Genomic DNA, 17123 nt, shown 5'->3' on the forward strand with positions numbered 1-17123 from the left:
AACAGAAATTTTATGTTTATAAATTTTATACTACTTTTGAGTAATTCCATTCTTTTCTCAATGAGTCCTCTTTTGGTATTCTATAACTTAAAAAGAAGACATTGTTAATTAATATATAAAATTATATATAAGAAAGCTAAGAACAAACTATGTATGAACAAACTATGAAGACTACTACAGTCTTCCTGTCTGAAACTGGTCATGAGACTATGTTGGTTATTTGGTTATTTGTTTCTTCCATGGTTTAGTCTGTATTCCCTTTACTTTAGCTAAAATCACAGCTGTTCTGACCCATACCTTCATTTCTAGGGCCATTATTGGTCTCCCAGTATTGCATTGTCATAGTCTCCCAATAACTTTTACTCTGTACATGTAAATTCCAAGAGTTTCACAAGAGAATATCCTATTTATGGACATAATCCTTCATGTCTCACCATGTAACATTATGAAACCACTCTCATTTCTCTAGTAAAATTGAGTACCATAATGTGTCTTTGCCTGAAGCATTAGTCATTATGACATTATAGCTAGCAGCAAAAGAAACTCCAGAGTGCTGGCTAATAGCCTCAACTTCCAGTTAACTGCATTCACTACTGTGTTCCCAGTGGAAACACCCCTCTCTTGAGAATTAATATCTTTAAAGACTCCAAAGTCACAAAAGCAAGAAGCAAAAAATTTGGAATAGGGTATTAAGGGATAATAGAGAAAGAAGTCCATTTTACCCCTTCATTCCCTGAATTGTATGTTTTAGCTATAGGAAAAATAGCCCAGAAAATATATGGCACCATATTGTTTTTTTCCAGATCTATAATTGCTAGATTATAGCAATTATAGACCCAATCTATAACTGGGTCTTGAGTAGGCTGTTCCACCGTTCTATCAGGGAAGTCTCTTTGGGGTTATAAGAGAGATAACATCAATGTCTATTGTGGTTGTGCATCTATTGTGGTTGTGCATCTATTCTTTTGTTGTGAAATGAGTTTCTTTGTTAGAAGCAATGTTGAGTATGATGCCTTGATGGTGAAGAAGATACTCAGTGTATCCACAGAAGATATTGTGGGTAGAATCACTGCAGATTACAGAGAGGATGAGCAAATGGAATTGAGTATCAATTCCAGTGAGTAAAAATTTCATATTTCATGATGGAATGTCCCAGTGTGATTCAGTTCAGTTCAGTCACTCAGTCGTGTCAGACTCTTTGAGACCCCATGAATCACGGCACACCAGGCCTCCCTGTCCATCACCAACTCCTGGAGTTTACTCAAACTCAGGCCCATCGAGTCGGTGATGCCATCCAGCCATCTCATCCTCTGTCGTCCCCTTCTCCTGCCCTCAATCCCTCTCAGCATCAGGGTCTTTTCCAATGAGTCAACTCTTCGTGTGAGGTGGCCAAAGTATTGGCGTTTCAGCTTTAGCATCAGTCCTTCCAATGAACACCCAGGACTGATCTCCTTTAGGATGGAATGGTTGGATCTCCTTGCAGGCCAAGGGACTCTCAAGAGTCTTCTCCAACACCACAGTTCAAAAACATCAATTCTTCAGCACTCAGCTTTCTTCACATTCCAACTCTCACATCCATACATGACCACTGGAAAAACCATAGCCTTGACTAGACAGACCTTTGTTGACAAAGTAATATCTCTGCTTTTTAATATGCTATCTAGGTTGATCATAACTTTCCTTGTAAGGAGTAAGCATCTTTTAATTTCATGGCTTCAATCACCATCTGCAGTGATTTTGGAGCCCCCCAAAAGAAAGTCTGACACTGTTTCCACTGTTTCGACATCTATTTCCCATGAAATGATGGGACCAATGTGATTACTTGCCACCAAAGGGTTGAACTGTGTTCCCAGGAAATGATGCCATTTTCAACATTCAATATTATCTCTATTCTTGGTGTGTTGGGCACTCAACAGTGATTGTTATCTGTGTTTTTAAATCCATACAGACTTTTAACATACCCTTCCTGCAAAGTCTGCTTTGTTCATAAACCCATGACTAGAGAAAGAGGCTGACTGATATCTACCCCACAGATCTTCTTGTCCACTTGATTAGTAAGAGACTCCTTTTCATGGAAACCTTTGTGTGAAATTCACCTGGATAAAAATATTCTCATACCTAGTACCCATTCTGAGATTGTTGGTATTGTTATTCAGGTGCTTGGTAATGTCCAACTCTTTGTGACCCAATGGACTGCAGCATGCCAGGCTTTCCTGTCCTTCACTATCTCCTGGGGTTTTTTGAACTCATGTCCATTGAGCCAATGATGCCATCCAACTATCTCATCCTCTGTTGCCCTCTTCTCCTGCCTTCAATCTTCCCCAGCATCAGGGTCTTTTCCAATGAGTTTGTTCTTCACATGAGGTGGCCAAAGTATTGGAGCTTCAACATCAGTTGTTCCAATGAATATTCAGGGTTGATTTCCTTTAGGATTGACTGGTTTGACCTCCTTGCTGTCTAACAGACTCTCAGGAGTCTTCTCCAGCACCACAATTCATAAGCCTGAATTCTTTGGTGCTCAGCCTTCTTTATGGTCCAGTTCTCACATCCATACAGGACTACTAGAAAACCATCAGTTCAGTTCAGTTGCCCAGCCATGTCAGACTCTTTGTGACCCCATGGACTGCAGCACACCAGGCCTCCCTATCTCTCACCAGCTCCCAGAGTTTGCTCAAACTCATGTCCATCAAGTCAGTGATGCCATCCAACCACCTCATCCTCTGTTGTCCCCTTCTCCTGCCTTCAATCTTTCCCAGCATCAGGATCTTTTCCAATGAGTCAGTTCTTCTCATCAGGTGACCAAAGTATTGGAGTTTCAGCTTCAGCATCAGTCCTTCCAATGAACACCCAGGACTGATCTCCTTTAGGATGGATTGGTTGGATCTCCTTGCAGTCCAAGGGACTCTCAAGAGTCTTCTCCAACACCACAGCTCAAAAGCATCAGTTCTTCGGCACTCAGTTTTCTTTGTGGTCCAACTCTCACATCCATACATGACCACTGGAAAAACCATAGCTTTGACTAGATGGATGTCGGTGCTTTGTAATATGCTGTCTAGGTTTGTCATTGCTTTTCTTCCAAGGAGTAAGTGTCTTTTACTTCCATGGCTACAGTCACCATCCACAGTGATTTTGGAGCCCAAGAAAATAAAGTCCGTCACTGTTTCCCCTTTTTTCCTATCTATTTGCCATGAAGGGATGGGACCAGATACGATGATCTTTGTTTTTTGAATGTTGAGTTTTAAGCCAAATTTTTCACTCCTCTTTCACCTTTATCAACTTCTTCTTCACTTTTAGCCCTTAGGAAGGTGTTATCTGCATATCTGAGGTTATTGATATTTCTCCCAGCAATCTTGATTCCACCTTGTGATTCATCCAGTCCAGCATTTCATATGATGTACTCTGTATATAAGTTAAATAATCAGGGTTTTATATATACATACACACACACACACACACACACACGCACACAATATATATAGCCTGGATACACTCCTTTCCCGATTTGGAACCTGTCTTTTGTTCCATGTCCGGTTCTAACTGTTGCTTTTTGGCCTGCATATAGGTTTCTCAGGAGACAGGTATGGTGGTCTGATGTTCCCATCTCTTGAAGAATTTTCCAGTTTGTTGTGATCCACACAGTCAAAGGCTTTGGCACAGTCAATAAAGCAGAAGTAGATGTTTTCCTATAATTCCCTTGAGTTTTCTGTGATCCAACATATATTGGCAATTTGATCTCTGGTTCCTTTGCCTTTTCTAAATCCATCTTGAACGTCTGGAATTTCTCAGTTCATGTACTTTTGAAGCCTAACTTGAAGGATTTTGCGCATTACCTTGTTATCATGTGAAATGAGTACAATTGTGTGGTCATTTAAACATTCTTTGGCATTGCCTTTCTTTGGGATTGGAATGAAAACTGACCTTTCCCAGTCCTGTGACCACTGCTGAGTTTTCTGAATTTGCTGTCATATTGAGTGCAGCACTTTCACAGCATCATCTTTTAGGATTTGAAATAGCTCATCTGGAATTCCATCACCTCCACTAGCTTTGTTCATAGTGATGCTTCCTAAGACCCACTTGACTTCACTTTCCAGGATGTCTGGTTTAGGTGAGTGATTACACCATTGTGGTTATCCGGTCATTAAGAGCTTCTTTTTTTGCAGTTCTGTGTATTCTTGCCACCTCTACTTAGTATCTTCTGTTTCTATTAGGTCCATACCATTTCTGTTCTTTGTTGTGTCCTTTGTTGTGAAATGTTTCCTTGGTATCTCTAATTTTCCTGATGAGAACTCTAGTCTTTCTCATTCTATTATCTCCCTCTATTTCTTTGATTATTCACTTAAGGAGAGATTTATTTATTTATTTATTTTTTGGTCTCTCCTTGCCATTCTTTGGAACTCTGCATTCAAATGGGTATATCTTTCCTTTTCTCCTTTGCCTTTTCTTCTCTTCTTTTCACAACTATTTGTAAGGCCTCCTCTGACAACCATTTTGCCTTGTTGCATTTCCTTTTCTTGGAGATGGTTTTGATCATTGCCTCCTGTACAATATCATGAACCTCCATCCATAGTTATTCAGGCACTTTGTCTATCAGATCTAATCCCTTGAATCTATTTGTCACTTCCACTATATATTCGTAAGGGATTTGATTTAGATCATACCTGAATTACCTAATGGTTTTCCCTACTTGAGATAGTTCCAGCCATGGACTTTTTCCTCTGTCTTCCTATCAGTCACCCCTCAAATTTACATCCTTTCACCATCTGGCTGAACCATTGACTGTTGCCCACAAACTGATGTAAACCTTACGTCTGCCTATGTATCTTTCCAGGTAAAGGTAACAATTAGATGTGTCACTGAAAGTTCTGCTGGGAGTATTCCCTTCCCAAATGTCTTTCAGAATCATTTCAGAGCATCCTTATAAAGCTGCAGCAGTCCAGTTTGGAGTTGTGATAGCATTCCTTTTGGAATTTTTAGGCCTTTACAGTAGTCCTAAGTTCACTCCTTATAATTAGTGGCATGAACTTTCCATGGATTTGAGGGAGAAGTGCCTTTGTTCAGTCGTAGTAACCAAGAGTCAGCTGCACATGAATTTACTCAGTCCTTAAAGACCCACCTGTCTAGTCTCATATATCGCCCTTCCAATTGGTGATGAAGTGCTGTCATGTGTCACTGAATTTTATATATCTGATGACACACACAACACCTAATTCATGAGCCATAACTTAAGTAGCATGGTCACTTGGTCTTCAGTGGTCAGTTGTTTGGTCTCCAGTATGATCCAGTAACAAACAGTCACTGTATTTTCAAGATGAGAATTTTTTGTTGCAAAACAGGGCATGTCTTTCTATCCAAATTTTAGAGTTATATATACTCTGTCATTCTCTTAGTAGGTTTGCCAGAAGTACCATATCAAAACCATATAAATTACAGATAATTAGGTTACAGTTTTATCTAGTGAGTCATATGGTTGAAATGGGAAATCAGCTTGCACTGCTTCCTGGACCTGCTGCAAAATCTCTTCTTGCTTTGGGCTCCCATCACAATTGGCACCACTGGTAAACTAGATAAAGACTCAATAAATGGGTACAATAACACATTCCTATGTTGTCTATATAACTTCCAAAATGCAACCATCTTCACCAGACATTGTGACTCTATATTAGTAATAGAAGATACAGGATACATCAACTTGTCTTTCTCTTTAAATAGAATGTCTCATTATTTCCTGGATCACTGGACTCCTAAAAATTGCACTGGGATAGCAGGCCCCTGAATTTCCTTCAGGCTTATTCTTACCTTCTGACATGCATATATTTCATAAATTCACCTTGAGTACTTTCTACTTCCATATCCACTCAGCATTGTCGTCAACTTAGTGGACTGTACGATACCCTGTGAGGTAGTGGTGTGATCAAGTTCATTTTAGACAGCATGAGTTCTTTTCAAACTCCTGTTGTGCTCCAGATCATCTGGAGATCGTGTTAAAATTTCGATTAAAATTTTATTAAAATTTTGATTCAGTAGATCTGGAGTGGGACCTGTATTCCTAACAATCTTCCAGGTGATGGTAATGACACTTTGAATAAAAAGAGACTAATTTCAACAAGAGAATCAGAAAGTTGACATGTTGTTGAGTCGCTAAGTCACGCCTAGCTCTTTGCAATCCCATGACCTGCAGCATACCAGGCTTCACTGTCCTTCACCATCTCCCTGAGTTTGCTCAAACTCATGTCCATTGAGTCAGTGATGCCATCCAACCATCTCATCCTCTGTTGTCCACTTCTCCTCTTGCCCTCAATCTTTCCCAGCATCAAGGTCTTTTCCAATGAGTTGGGTCTTTGCGTTAGGTAGTCAAAGTGTCAGAGCTTCAGCACCTAGGATTGCCTGGTTTGATCTTCTTGCTGTCCAAAGGACTCTCAGGAGTCTTCTCCAGCACCACAGTTTGAAAGCATCTATTCTTTGGCCCTCAACCTTCTTTAAGCAAAAAGTCAACATACCCCTGAAGAAAGTCACTGACGGTATAATGCTCTCCTTTTGAAGTAAATGCAAACTGTTTTTGGTGATCCTGTTGATTGCAGAAAAAAGATGCCAAGTCAGTATCTATATAGCAGTTTGCAAAGTTTGCCCTGATAAAGAGACCACAGTTGGAACAATTAATGCATATGGAATAACCTCCTGATTAAGTCTGTGAAAATTCACTTTCATCCTCCAAGAGCAGTCTATCTCCTGCACAAGTTCAATTAGGAGATAAAAGAGAATTAATAGAAATCAGCACATTTCCTCCTTCAAATCTCTGGTGGTGAAACAATTCTCTGCATTTTCCCTAGGAAAGCAGTAATATTTATGATTTACCATCTTGATAGAAAATATATTCCAGATGGTTTCACTTGGCCCTTTCCACCATAATAGCCCCCATTTCATGGATGGAGTAACTAGAGTATCAGATGTGTGTATTGGGTCAGTTGCCAAGTATATCTGCCCCTTCCTTGCATCTAAAGTGAAAGGGAAGTTGCTCAGTCATGTTCAACTCTTTGCGACCCCATGGACTGTAGCCTACCAGGCTCCTCTGTCCATGGGATTTTCTAGACAAGAATGCTGGAGTGGGTTGCTATTTCCTTCTCCGGGGGATCTTCCCTACCCAGGGTTTGAACCCAGGTCTTCCACATTGCAGGCAGACACTTTACCATCTGAGCCACCAGGGAAGCCCCCTTGCATCTAAAAACTGGAGAAATAACTACAGAGAGGAGCTGTAAACCCATTGGTCTTACTATAAATGGACTTAAACTTCATTTATCAACTGAACTTCCTAAATCCCTACTCTAAGTGATATATCAGGTCTACAAAGATTAGTGTTTGCATTCATTTTTAAGAGGTGTACTATAACCTCTGAAAAGTCTAGGTAGTTGTTTTCCCAATACACAGTCACTCTGATAAATAGCCACTTTGAGGAAATGCTGAGAGGAAGAAATGTAGATCATACTTGGGACAGTCTTGCAGGGTCCTTCTTCAAGGAGTCTCTGCTTAGCCTTCACTCAAGAAACTGAATGTTGTACTGGCTTGGGGACTGAGTGAAGAATTATGCTTTTCTCCCTCTGATGTCTTAAGCCAGATCTCCATGCACTAGAACTCAAGGATGTTTTATATTTTACCCTACTTCTATGTATTAAGTGCATCTCATTAAGCCTGTTCACCAGCTTTAGTCACAGGGACATCATAACCACTCCCAAAGATTTCTACCAGCTAAATCAAACCATCCTGAATGGGGTTATAGACCCAACACCTATTCCGATATTAGCATCGATCTTATCATAGTCACTTAAGCCTCGCCACTTAATCATCTCCCATTTCTGGAGACCATCGTCCACTAATGAAATTAAGGAACCTTTTTCAGTGGCTGTATCTTTTGCCATCATTCCCAGATTACAGAGAAAAGCCACACAAATTCTTTCAGGGATGCTGGTGCCACCTTTATTTAAGTCATTTCTTGATACCTTAGATAGAAGTGTGCCCTCTTAGCTCCCCTAGGAGCCTAGTGGGCTGCATGCAAAAATTGACATGATAAATCAAATTTATCATTCTAACCTTCTTAAGTTTTTGAATTCTTTCCTCTGCATCCTGCCAAGAAAGTTCTAACAATTCAGACATCCCAGAAAGTGTTGAGTCTTGTCTTTCAGATAACCAAGTAAATTTTTAAATACTAGCTTATTGAGATAACACACTGAAGGCAAATTCTATGCTAAGTGCACCCATCTTGATAAATTTTACATTTCTTTCTTCCTTGTCTTAAAATTCATTTCCCTACATGTTCTCCAGGTTCTGCTGATATCATAGGCAAAAGCTTTCAGTGGAAATGCTCCCTCTTCTAGAGTCAGGCATTGCAACCATCTGAAATCTACAGAGATTTGTCTCAGATTATGAATGTGGAAGCAGAAAAGCTGGTAGAGGTGAGTTTTAAGAACTGATATCCTCTTGCAAGGCAGTTGTTTCAGATGGGGTCCTTCAAAGGGCTTTAGGCAAAGGAAGGCTAGCATTCCTCCTGGGGATCTGTTAATGAGATCAGCAATCACAAAGGCATCCAGGGAAAGAGAAGTCCATTCAGTCAGCAGAGATCCTGTGCCCTCAGGCAGACATGCCTTAGTTTTCTACAGAACTGATATTAAAAGTTTACCTGTACTGTGACTAAAATTTATGAACTTTGAAAAGAGAGTCAAGCATTTAAATGCTACACTTCCATTTAGTACTAGGTGTCATAACTTTTGCCATTATGCATTTTATTAACATGTTAATTACCTAAGAATTACCTAATGTTAATTACCTAAGCAAGGAGAAAAACAGTCCTAATTGTTTAGATAGATTTATTTGACTCATTGCTTTATTTTGTTTGTAGTTTCCTTCTATTATTTCTGCAATTTGTATTTAAGTGTTATATATTATACTTTCTGAGAAGTAGCTCTAGGAATTGTATAGAATCTTCTTTCCTACTTCCCTAAGTCAATACCCTGATTCAATGGCCTTCAACTGAAAGCTAGTGGAAAACCTGGTCTCCTAGTAGATTTCTGTAGAAGAGCTCAAATTTGATATGCTTTGATGATTAGTGAAGAATGCTCTATTTTATTTTGTACTATTCCAATAATGCATTTTAACTATTATGTTAAGAAATAATAAACCATATAATCATATTTGAATCTACATGAATGCATGTAGCCATACTATGGACAGAGTTCTCTCTGGAGAGGTACAAAGAATCATCATTTAAACTATCATTTAAATTATTTTAAGATTAACTTCCAAACAGAATAACATTAAAATGCATAATTCTTACCTGCATAATGTTACTGTGGAAATCACAGTCTCCATTTAAGAACTGCTTCTATTTAGCAAAGATAAAAAATGTGCCTGTGTTTAATTCTCTAGACAGGCCCCATTGAATGTATATGCATGTGCCAAATAAAGAGGCAGCTTCACCAAAGCCAGTTTTTCAGCTTCTGTAAAGTTTATTATGCGATGCTAATTCTCTTGACATTAATGCATGTTTATTTATAAGCAACCAAAAATGATTGAAAATAAAAAATGTCAAGTAATGAATTATGTGAAAAAGACATATTGAAAATGTGAAATGATATAAAACCACGTACAAAAAATAATCACAGCTTTTTTTTTCCTAAATAGATGCCTGATTGCTTTTACATTCCCCCTGAAGGTTTTCCTTCAGCCTCGAAGGATAAATTACACAAAAGGGACAAGTTTTCATGAATCTTTAGGCTGACATTTTTATAATAAAAAGTAAGAAATGTTTAAATAATACTAAGGGTTGATCAGAGTGACAGAAAACCAGGAAACTAGACTGGGAAGGTTGGTGTGCCATCCTTAATTTGTGTATGCAGAGATCAGGAAATTTAAAACTAAAAACTACATTTTGCTGATGGAAGTTGCTTGTAAAGAGTAGCCCTTCTGGATAAGGTTAGAATTTCTTAAAATCTTATCTACTGAGTTGATTAATTGACTGCTTGGTATATCAGTAACCCTATGCATATACTTCAACCTGGGAGTTCAAGATTTGGAAAGGGTATTAGCCTGCATGTAGATTTAGCTCCTTATAGACATCAATTTTGTCTTCTTTTTAAAATACTTATCTGTTTGGCTGCACCTGGTCTTAGTTGCGGCACGTGAGATCTTTTAGCTGTGGCATGTGAACTCATAGTTGGCGACATGTGGGGTCTAGTTCCCTGACAAGGAATCAAACCTGGGCCCTTTGCCTTGGGAGTGTGGAGTCTTAGCCACTGTACAACCAGGGAAGCCCCAACATCCATTATGTGTTAATGGCTAGAGAAATCAATGCCTAAATCATCAAGAGTGTGAAAAAGCCTGTGTGATAGTTGAGCAAGTATCTGGAACACAGCTTATAACCATGAGTCCTAGTTATCCAGGAAAGTGCTAGCAGTCATAAAAGACAGGTCACCTCTTTAAATACCTCACCTCCACCTGCTTGTGTCTATATCACCTGCCTCCAATGAGGATGAACCATATACTTACTTACTGAGACCAGCCCCGCCATTGTGTACAGTCCCACCAAATAGACTCTCCAGAACTGCCCCCTCTCTCCCCTGTATCTTTATTTCACCCTCTCTGTGAGATTATTGGCTTGACTATAGAACCTCCAAGAACTGCATCTTTCTGAAATTCTCCCTTGACTCCATGTTCCCCTCTAAGCTTCTGCTCATCTGTCTGCTCCCCTTTATAACAAAACTTCTCGGAGAGTTGCCTCTATTTAATGTCTTTACTTCTTCATCTCCCATTTTCCCTTGGGCCCCCTCCCATTAAGTCTTGGTCCTCATCACTTTCAGACAGATAACTGTTGTCAAGGCAACCCCAGGCCCCTTTGCTGCCAAAGCCAGCAGGATGTTCCTGTGTCTCCTGGTACTGCAGCTCCTCAGAACCACACACCTGGCCACGCCCTTCCACATGATGCCCTTTCTGTGGCTGATGGTCATGGCACCTTTCTCTCTGGGTCCTCTCTCTTCTGACAAGCCACTTCTCATGTCCCCAACCTCTAACTTTGGAATACCCTGCAGATTATGCCTGAGGCTTCTTCTGTATTTAGACTCACTCTTCTGGTGATTTAATTACACTGTCATGACTGCCAAATACTCCCAGATTAAACACTATCCCAGGCCCGTCCTCTGACCCGTACACGGGCATATTCTCTGCCTCCTTAACATCTCTGCTTAGATGTCCACTTGTCATCTCAAACTCAACATGTCCAAAGCTGAACTCCTGACTTCTCTACTGAAAGCCTTCTGCTGCCTTCCCCATTTTAGGGAGCTCAACTCTGTCCTTCCAGTATCTTAGACCAAAAGTTTTGGAATCATCCTTCACTTCTTTCTTTTTCTCACACCCTCATCTCCATACCATCAAGTTCTGTCAACTCTACCTTCAAAACATTTCAGGCTCCAATCACTTCTCACCTGCTCACCACTGCTGTCCTGGTCCAGGTCTCCATCATCTCCTGGACTTTTGCAGAGACCTCTTAATGAGTCTCCCTGCTCCCCCAACCCCCCGTTATTTCCTCTCCTTGGTTCTCCACACAGCAGCCAGTGTGAGCCTTACAAGCAGTTTGTCAGTGAGGCAGGTCATATGGCTCATTTGCAGGGGACTCTTCAGTGTCCGCTACCTTAGAAGCAGACTTTAAGAGCAGGGTTCTTGATCAAATGTTCTGTCAAAGAAGTGTTGTGAGAAGAGAACATCAGGGGAGAAGGGAGAGCAAGACATGGAAGTGGAGGAGGAGATCAGAGAGTGTGGATTCAGGCAGTGGCCCACCCTCAGCTGACCTGTCAAGGGAGAGCTTGAGGATACACCTTACCTGAAAGTTGTCTCTACAATGCGGGAAAGCAGGAATTTCATCCTCCCTGTCACTTGGTCATCTGCTTTAGGCCACTCTTCCTGTGACTCCTTCAGCAAGCCAAGCTCCTTCCCTGTTCAGTTTCCCTCTGGTCGGATGTTTGTACCCAGGCGTCACCATACTCTGCCCCCTCATGGCGCACTAGTCTCTGTTCTGATGAATCTTGTCACTGAGGCTTCCCCTGGCCATGTGACTTACAGAACAACTCTGTCCCCCTTTAACTTATTTTATCTTTTGCTTAGCACTTAGTATCTCTTGATATAAAAATAGACCACGTTGGCCTCCCCAGCTGCAGGCAGGGGCTCTGTGTTATTCACTGTAGAACCTCTGAGCCTAGCACAGTGCCTGGCATAAAGCAAACCTTCACTGAGTAACAAGTGAGGAATAATGACGACATCACAGAACATTCCTAGGGAAGATTGATCTCTGGGACAATGCGGGCCCTCTCTCTTAGGATAGGAAGGCAGATTTAGCGACTCTGCTTATATCAAGTCCTCTACCTAAAATATTAGGAAACAGCTTCTTTACACCTAAGTTATTAAAAAGACACACACAGTGCCTGTACCACTATTAATTTCTAGCTTACACTGCAGGTTGCTGAATTGTTCCCCTTGACCCTTTGCAGTTTGGGCAGGAACTTCTTTCACAAACACATGGTTTTTCTGGTGACAAGAGGTCCTGCCACTATATGAAACCAAGAAAGGACAGTCAGAACTTACGTGGACAAGGTGTCCTGGACACCAGGAATAAACTGTTTTGACATCTATCCCACTCTCTTTCTTGAAACCTCCAAGATTCCGAAATCAATTATTAGGGACTAGGATGCGAAAACAGAGTGAGGCTTTTTCTCGGTAAACTAAAGAGTCACCACGCCCACTATCCATGACTCTTCCCAGAGTCTTTTCATGTAGACATTACCAAATGTTAAAGAAAAGCTAACAAGAGACAGCAACATTTTAGTTACCTTCATTTATAGATAAGTTAAAAAATTAAAAGCTTGAGGAATGCTAAAACAAACTGTAACAACACTTTCTTTCTGGATAACATTAATAAGTTATCTTTGAAAGTCAAAAGGAGGACAAGGGGAGCCTAGGCTACAAAGCAAGGATCACTCACCCAGAGGGATTCTGAGAGCTCCAGCTGTAAGCTCAACCATGCACTCACATCCAAATAGATGTAGGAAGAAGCACATTCACACAGCCTTTGGGGGGCTCTTCATCATGCTTTCATATTTTCCTATTTTAAATATTGAATGAGTATTCCCACATACAGTGTTCCCTGTAAATTGGCTCCTCTCTTCCTAGAAGTATTCACTTCCCTAAAATGGCATGCTTAAATTAAAGAAGAAATGGCATGATGGAGAAAGTTGGGACTGTTGATGGCAATACCAGAGCAAAAGCATGACATTGCCTTTTTTGATATTTGGTTTATAGAACCTAAATACTAGTCTCTCATTAAAAAGGGTGAGATGATGCTGTCTTTTGTGTTTTCTGCATGTGGTGTCCTTCCGGACAGAGGCCTTGGTACCTGTTCAGTCTTGAGTCTGCCCAGGCAGGATGGCTATGGCAAAATGTCTTGGTTAAAATAAACTAGAGGAGGCATGAAGAAAATTGATCTGTCTTGTGAGTAATAAAGGAACAAAGTTCATGTTAGTTTGCTGGGGCCGCCATAATGAAGGGCCACAAATGGCTTAAATCACAGAAATTTGTCGTCTCCCGGTTCTGGAAGCTAGACAGTCAAAACTGAGGTATTAGCAGGGTTGATGGCTCCTGAGGATGTGAGGGAAAATTGTTTCACGCTTCTCTCCTCACTTTTGGTGTTTTGCTGGAATCTTTGACATTCACCAGCTCATGACCGCTTAACTCCAGTCTTCACATGGTGTTCTCTCTGTGTCTTTGTCCCTGGGTCCATATTTCCCCTTTTAATAAGAAGTCCATCATATTGATCTATGACCCAACCTCACAACGTCATCGTACTTGACCATCTTGGAAGTAAGGTCACATTCACAGATGCTGGCTGACTCCCACATGTTCTGGAGGGTCCTGATTCAAGCCCCAGCAAAGGAGGGCAGCAGACTCTGTGGGAGAGAGCTGGAATTGAACCTGAGAGACGTACTAATTCTGTTCCCCTCATCCTTAAATCAGAGAAGGCAGTGGCACCCCACTCCAGTACTCTTGCCTGGAAAATTCCATGGACGGAGGAGCCTGGTGGGCTGCATTCCATGGGGTCACTAAGAGTCGGACACGACTGAGCAACTTCACTTTCACTTTTCACTTTCATGCATTGGAGAAGGAAATGGCAACCCACTCCAGTGTTCTTGCCTGGAGAATCCCAGGGACGGGGGAGCCTGGTGGGCTGCTGTCTATGGGGTCACACAGAGTCAGACACGACTGAAGCGACTTAGCAGCATCCTTAAATCTCTTTAGGACATCCTCATCCATGCATCTATAAGACTATGGGAAGAAGGAGTGGGGCCCACACTCAAAGCAAAGACTCCTTCAAACTGTATTCAAGCTCAGGTCCTAACTGGCTCTGGAAGCAATATAAATGAATAAAAAATATCATGTTCTCAACCTCACAGGACATCTAGGAAACAGAAATGGAAGCAGTAAGATACACTGAAAGGAACATAAACAGGGGAATGATGTGGCCTGATTGCTTTCTTTTTTCTTTGGCATTTTTTTTAATTGAAGAATAGTGTAAGCGCAATGTCACACTAGTCACAAGTGTGCAGCATAGTGACGCGTAATTCTGAAAGGTTGTGCTCCATTGTAACTGGGCTTCCCTCGTGGCTCAGTTGGTAAAGCATCCACCTGCAACTCAGGAGATGCGGGTTCAACCCCTGGGTTGGAAAGATACCCTGGGGAAGGAAACGGCAACCCACTCCAGTATTCCTACCTGGGAAATCCCAAGGACAGAGAAGCTTGGCAGGCTACAGCTCATGGGGGTCACAAGAGTCGGACATGACTTAGTGACTAAGCCACCACCACGACCACTTGATTGTAGTTACAAAATATTGGCTATATTCCCCGTGTTGTACAGTATATCCTTGTAGCTTATTTTATGCTTAATAGTTGTACCTCTTAATCCCCTACCACTAGCCCCGCTTCCCTCTCCCCACCAGTAACTACTAGTTTGTTCTATCTGTGAGTCTGCTTCTTCTTTGTTGTATTTACTAGTTGGTAGTGTTTTTTTGGATTCAACATATAAGTGATATCATAAAGTATTATATCTTTCTCTATAATAGAGGATAGAGAATTAACTGACTTATTTCACTTAGCATAATACCCTCCAAGCCCATCCGTGTTGTTGCAAATGGCAGAATTTTGTTTTTTTGAATGACTGGGTAGTCTTCCACTGTATATGTGTTAGGTAGATCCATGATAAAGAATCTGCCTACCAGTGCAGGAAACACAGGAGACATGTGTTCAAGCCCTGGGTTGGGAAGATCCCCTGAAGAAAGAAATGACAACCCACCCCAATATCCTTGCTCAGAAATCACATGGACAGAAGAGCCTGCTAGGCTATAGTCCATAGGGTTGCAAAGAATCAGACACATCTGAGTGACTATGCACACACACACACACACACACACACACACACACACATCCTCCACATCTTTTTTATCCATTCATCTAGCTAATGGACACAGGTTGCTTCCATACCTTGGCAGTTATAAATAATGCTACTGTGAATATTGGACTGCATGTATCTTTTTAGAATTATATATTTTTTGTCAGATATATTCTCAGGAGTAGAATTTAATATATTTTGCTATGGACAGATACCAAAACTTAAATAGGTTAGATTTAATATTTTTATAATACAAAAGAAGTAACCTACAGAATATCAATATGTAAAAATAATTTGGAATCCTACGAAAACTGAGTCTCTAGAAATCCTAATTGGGATTATCTGCCTAAGTGGGGAAACCAAACAAAAACCCATCCCGGTGATTTCCAGGGATACCTTAAATGGACCCAGGATAAGTGAATTTTTAAAATTAAGTCCTTTGAAAAGAGCTTAGGTTTAAAAGTTAAAACAATTTAAATAATTTCTTCTGAAACTAATGATCCAACTTGTAAGTTTCTCTTATACCAACAAGAAGTGCGTAAATACCCAGCCGGTGACCCACCCAAGTCTGGCCAGTAAAGGTGTTATGCAGGCTCCTTGCTTCATACCTGGCCTTTGGAGATAAACAAATCTCAGCCCCTATTCCAGCCTGCACCAGCTCTGAGCCTTGGCCAGGTTGCCTCATGTCTCCAAGCCTCAGTTAGCTCATCTCTAAAACAGACTGATAGGTGCACAGCTTCTAGCATCCAGGTGAGGATGAAATGAGATGATGACTGTATCATCATAAAGTGCTAGGACTTTGCCCAGTGGATTGTGAGAGCTCAATAAACAGTGAGTATCAGTTTTTAAAAGCCTGAGTATGGTTCTTCAGTTTCTTCAACTCCAACAGAGAAAAACTGTGTGATGTATTAACTTCTAAATCGGCACATCCTTGAACACTGCCTTTTGTGCCACTAATGAAAGGACATGCCTTTTTCAAATGCCAAAAAGTCCCACAAAGGAAATAACTGGAAATTATATACATCTCCTCAGCACCCCTCCCTTCCAAAAGGAGAACAGCTTTTCATTTATAACCACTGGACATCTTAATCCAAGAAGAATCCTCATCATATTATAGATTGATGTCATGGGAACAAAGCCTATTACGAATCAGTACCACAGTGCATCTTTCCTAGCTGTCCCAAATTTCAAAGGGCTAGATTACCCTGCTGTGTATTTCTTTTTCCAGTTCAAAGCTTACAAGAAGCTCACAAGAGAAACTGGCCCATATAGTTCAACTAACTTTAGTGAGAAACAGCGTGTCCACTGGGTAAATACAAAAATGAGACCCAGACTTCCCAAGGCTCAGGATTTCCATGCTAATTGAACTGTCATAAAATATAGACCAAAATAAAGAGTGTTTTTATGTGTCATTCTTCATAACACCAGTAGGGATGAATATTAACCAACATTAAAGTGGTATAAGGACAACATTTTTTAAATAAATGGGGTGAATTAGACATCAGTATTTTCTGTTATATACATTTAAAGATAGTGTGCTGTCTCATTTTTCTGTCTTACATCTCCTCTGATTCTTCAGTTTGGTTTCAAATATATAACTGCTTCCTGACTCCTACCAGTTCAGTAATTATTAACAGAAGGCTATCAAGAA

This window comes from Odocoileus virginianus, chromosome 18 (genome assembly GCF_023699985.2).
Source record: "Odocoileus virginianus isolate 20LAN1187 ecotype Illinois chromosome 18, Ovbor_1.2, whole genome shotgun sequence".
Lineage (NCBI taxonomy): Eukaryota > Metazoa > Chordata > Mammalia > Artiodactyla > Cervidae > Odocoileus > Odocoileus virginianus.